The sequence below is a fragment of the Lycium barbarum genome, chromosome 7 (genome assembly GCF_019175385.1).
Source record: "Lycium barbarum isolate Lr01 chromosome 7, ASM1917538v2, whole genome shotgun sequence".
In the NCBI taxonomy this organism is placed as follows: Eukaryota; Viridiplantae; Streptophyta; class Magnoliopsida; order Solanales; family Solanaceae; genus Lycium; species Lycium barbarum.
The window spans coordinates 98,003,008-98,009,007 of NC_083343.1; positions in this window are offsets into that span (position 1 = coordinate 98,003,008).

Sequence of the window (6,000 nt, forward strand, 5' to 3'; positions counted from 1 at the left end):
CTTTGTTAGACATCCCTTTGCTTAGTATATTTTGAAAAAATGCATGGCTACCGTATTGCCAAGGTTCTTCAAGAAATCTGGATGATCTACAGCCTATGGGTGATCACCTTCCCTTGCTCCAAATTCCATATTTGCTTGCTGCCAAAATTTCTTTTGCTTGAATACAAAATAAAAAGAGTACATATATGATGAACACCTTAACTGTACTATTTAATGAGAAAACGTAAAACAACTTTAAAGAGTTGAAATTTAATGTGGAATATAGAAAGACGATAATGAGGCATTTATTAGTTTTTCTGTTGAAATAAACCGAAAGAAGCTGAAGGAAGAGAGAAGCATTTCTTTTGCACAACTGTTGTTTGTTTTGTGTGATATTTTTGCATCCTTAAAATTGAGTTTAATTGAATTGAATGAGTACAATGAGGGAAAGTTCATCGCTTTTACTAATAAATATAATACAAAGCAATTACAATAAATATAGGGGAAGTGATGGCAAATATAAATTAAAGCTATTAAATGGTGAGTCTTTATTATGGGTGGAGGGATGGAACCTTTAATATTTAATTTTATTTAGTAAAATAGTGAAATGAAGAAAAAATGTCAAAAAATTGAGAAAAAAGATAAATGTCAATGGAGGTCATAGAAAGGCACTACATCACCTTGTCTATAGGCAGTTTTATATTATATATACATTCTTTTTCTAGTATTATTATTTTATAACACATTATCAGCACGAGATTTTGCATCAAACAATTACTTTGAAAAGATCTTGAGGTTTAGAGAAAGCAAACCTGTGGTTATCATCGTTCTAAAGAATCGGTTAAACAAACGTACTGATGGCCACTGTAGGTTTCATCGTACCTATGAAAAGGTATGAAGTATTTTATTTGGCTTATGATCTTTATTACCATATATATCAATGTTGGCAAGTTCTATTGGAGTATATTTTGTTCGTATTATTGGGATCCATGAGTAAGTACTGTTTCATGAATGTTCAATTTCTCCATAGTATATGTTACACCTCGGAAAATTTCATGTCGTCGTGTGGTGGTTAGACTAACGCAGGGTGAGATGGATGTGATGTCCCTACAAGTAAGAAGTGGTACTTAACGATTCTAATTAAGATTCCAAAGGCGTTTGAGGCAATAGAAGGAAGTTCGATGAAGAATGTAAGGTATAAGTCGTGTTTTGGAAGGGTTTTGCAAAGTACCGAGTTAATGTTGACTTAATGATGTCTTGAGGAAGAGTTATGACGCTCCCTAGCTTATTAATGAAGTGCTAAACAAGTTCTAAGAAGGTTCCATAAGGATCGGAGATCAAATGAAACGACGAGAGCAACTTCGGAGAAACTGGAGTTATACGGCCCGTATAATTTATACGGTCCGTATGAGGGACTGTATAACCTGTCCAGAGAAGGGTCCTCCACTGGAAGTATTATACGGTCACATATACGGACCGTATAAGTTATACGGACCGTATATGTGTCCGTATAACACCGTCTGGACAGATTTTAAATTTTATAAAAAAATACCCCCAAGTCCTCATTTTTCATTTTCATCCTTTCTCCACACCTCAAGAAAGCTCTAGAATATTCTCCATACCATTTTAACATATACCCAAGAGGAATCAAGAGTTAAGCATCAAGAGTTGATAGAATCAAGAGCATGAATGCTCATTAGGGTTTATACAAGTCATGAACTTCTTTAGTGGTGAAGTTGGGATTTTCTCAAGTGGAATATTTTCATCCAAAGACCGTTTCTACATATTCAAAGGTGAGTTTTATGTTCATTTCATGTTGTTAAGATTATTGAGTGGTTAAAAGACTTGGATTATGGAAGGAAGTGGAAAATGAAGTCTAAATAGGGGAATAATGATGTTCTTGAATAGTGACTTCATTTGGACTATAGTTCTTGACATGTTATGAATATAATCTTGTTATAGATGATACTAAGAGTGTTGAAGAAGCATTGTGTGTTGACGAATACGATGTTGTGTGGTAATTTTGGTTATGGATGATTTGAAATAGAATTGGGAGAATTGAATAATGTATAGTTTGATGAAGATTGTTATATCATATAGAGGAATTTGTAGAAACGAAGAAAATGTTGCCTAATTTTCATTAGCTTTAGCTCAAGCTTAAGTATGTTTCCGATCATCTAATTCTAGTACGAATTCTCTTGAATGTAGAATCGTGAACATTGGAGGAAAGCGCTTAAATTGATAAAGTTAGAGCGACATCAAGGTATGCAAGGCTAGTCCCTTCTTTTCTGAGGCATGATTTCTATGACATGAATTCCTATGTCTTTCCATGACCCTCTTACATCTCGGAAACTGTGAGTCTATGTTTATAAAGGGCTTCTCATGAGGTAAAGATAAGAAATATGTTACGAATGTGACAATGATGATGATGAGCCTAAGTCTAGAGATTCTAAAGCTAATGGTATGATATTTCTACGAAGCTAATGATCCTTATACGATTCTTGATATTGCTTATGGTTGTTACACTCACCTTACAATGCTTGTTCCTTCAAGGTGAGGCATGATGATTATGACTACTCCATAAGGGAATCGGGGGTTCTCGACCTTACGTCGCCCCGATAGGATTATAGTTTATATTTGAGTTCTAATGCATGCTTTATGATAAGTATATGATAATGAAATTACACCGTGCCTATATGACCGGGCAGACACCGCTAATGCGGGCGGCATATACAGCATGTCTAGAGGGCATGGGCAGACATCACAAGTGGGCAGCATGAGATGGTTACCCCGGACGCGGGTTAACGATGATCACACCGTACCTATATGGTCGGGCAGCTTATATATTTATACTTAATATAATGATGTTTATGATGTAAGTTAGCATGCATTACTCCGTCTTAAGTGACATTCAGTTACAGGTTATTTCCTTACTTGAAGTTCCCTTATTTCTTTGATATGTTATTATTATTTGTGCCTTACATACTTAGTACAATGTTCGTACTGACGTCCTTTCTTTTTGGATGTTGTGTTGATGCCCACAGGTAGACAAGGAGGTGGTCCAGATTCTTAGGAGCTACTCAGCAGATTTACAGGAGCACTCCATTATTCCGGTGGTGCCATTTTTGATACATTATTTTGTGTATATATGTATACGGGCATGACGGGGTCCTGTCTTGTCCTTATGTCATAGTACTCCAGTGGAGGCTCATAGATACGTATGTGTGGGTCGTAGATGTCCCGTACTGACTTCTTGGTACATTCTTGTATATCGTTTTTTACAGCCGTGAGGCTTATGTATATCTATGTATTGCCTTGGAGTTTATATGTGTTCAGGATGAGTATGATGACTAGCGTAACGAGTGGTGCTCAGTAGTCAGCTCCGGGTATCCGTCATGGCCCCCTAGTCGGGTCATGACAGTATAAACTTACCGTATTAATGTAATGACCTAGCAGGTTGTTATGGGGGGTGACTTAGTAAATTAGACATCCGTTAGGAGTTCCGAGGCCACAGGTGAGTCCGTAGCGTGTTTTTATGTGTATGTGCGTGTTTGGTTTGCGTCGGTAGGGCCTCGAATTGGTGTTGGTATTTTTGGATGAAAACTGGTGGAAAAACTCGAGCTACCGATCAAAACGGACCGCTGTAGCTAGTCCGTCGTAGCGGGTGGGGGATCGTCGCCGCGGGACAGGGGGAATTAATGAGATCCGCCGTAGCGGGAGATTTCCTGCTATAGTGGGACCGTTGCAGCTGTCGACGGGTGGCAGAATCAGCGTTTTATATTCTTATTTCCAAACCTATTCCCTACATAACTCCGAAAGAGTTCCCAAGAACTCTTGTGGCGATTTTCTAAGGCTAGGGCTAAAATACTATTGAAAGGTAAGTCTCAACCCTTTACCTTGTTCATTCTATCATCACATTAAGTTCCATGATTAGTTTAAGGTTCGTTAATGGTGAATGAAAGGACTAAAGCCCTAGAACTTAAGAAACCCTTGAATAATGAATGGGCTAGTGATGTTATTGTTGTTTATTCATCTAAGATTATAGATTATCATTTCCTAGGGTGGAAATACAAGTTCTAATGGATGAGAATGATGTATTGAGACTTAAGGTTTCATAAAGATGGTAACTATGTCATAAAAACTGCTTGTAAAAGGGCTGAATTGATTAGAAAACCCATGAATGGAAATAGTATGATGGTTGGGGTTGATTTTATGATAAATTCACACTTAGTGATAGTTTATCCTTTTGAAAGGGTAGAAGTAGTTGGGTTCTCTTCCCCAATTGTTGTTTGTTTGAGTAGATGATCCATTACTCACTTAGCGTTATGATTGCTAGACTTTGAACATTCTGAAGCTTTGCGAAAGGGAAAAGCTATTGCAGAGTGATTGCATTGTTCCAATTCGGCTTTGAGGTATGTAACGGTCTACTTGAGTTAGACTTTGATTAGTTGATTGTAGATGTTTTGAAATTAATCGGAGAAGAATGATTAGGGCTTCAGACATAAAAAGTGGTTGTAAATTCCTAAGTTTGACATTTATTGATTTATTATGTGATGAATTGTTATGATATGACAAAGAAGAAGTTAATGAATACTCTTCTTATTGACTTGGAGTAATCCCTTATTCATACTACTGATGAATTGATTCTCGAGTCTTGATATGACTTGTGACATGGTGACTTATGTTCCTTGATATTGATTTATTGACTGTTCACAATTTCTTATTGGTTGTTGGAACGAAAATACATTGAAATGAGAAAGAACATATAAATATGAAAAGGCACATTAACAGAGGATGAGGATATGGCCTAGTTATGGGCTCGCGATCCGAGGTTAGTTCCGGAGTGAGTGGTACATGGACACCATGGGTCCCCTTCAGGTCATGGATATTTGGGCAAACAATACCAATTAGCATATGTGTACGGATATGTGACAGAGTTGAGATAATTTGTGAGTTACGGTTGTGTTGGTAATGACATGGGTTGAGTTACTCTTATTGATTGCTAATTATGTGGACTTATCTTATCTTGGTGTTGGATGATTCTCGTTGATAATTTCATATAGTTACGTGTTGTTGTGCCTATCTGTCTATTCTTTTCACTTTATGATTTTATGCATGATACTAATCTTAGTCAGCCTATGATATCTATCGGTACATAGTGTTTGTACTGATATTTTCTTGCTGCATTCTTTTGACTGCAGATTGTGATCCAGCGACATCTACCAGACCTCATATTTACACTACTAAAAAAAACGGGCAAAATCGACGACGAAAACCGACGGACTGCGTCGGTTTTTTCAATGAAACCGACGGGAAAACGACCCTTTACGGTCCGTCGGTTTACATAGCCTCGCTTTTTGAAAACCGACGGACCACGTTGCTCGTAATCCCTTTCCGATACTTATCAAATACTTTTGCCTTCTCTTGGCAATCCTCTTCCCTCATCTCTAACATCTTTAGAATCTCAATTAGGGTCATCAAATGCCATTCCTCACTAGTTCGTTTACTTGCGTGCCAACGGAAAATTTTCCGAGGTGTAACAATATCATTAACTCTATCATATTGGACATGACTATATTCCTGCGACACACTACTTTCACCGACAACCAATTCTAACTTTGAATTCTCAATAACAATTCTAACTTTAATAAATTATGCATTCTAACTTTAATTCTAAAAATTGAAAAGTAAATCTAGTCAAATAAAGTCTACATTTTAGTTATGAGGTTATAGAAATATTATAACTTACTAATTCTAACATAACTTAATAATTCTAACTTTGAAAAGCACAATTGCAACCAATTCTAAAAATTGAAAAGTAAATCTAGAAAAATAAAATCTACATTTTAGTATTAAGGTTATAGAAATACTATAACTTAACAATTCTAACTTTGAAAAGCACAATCTCAATCAATTCTAACTTTGAATTTTCAATAACAATTCTAACTTTAATAACTTATGGATTCTAACTTTAATTCTAAAAATTGAAAAGTAAATCTAGTCAAATAATTCTACATTTTA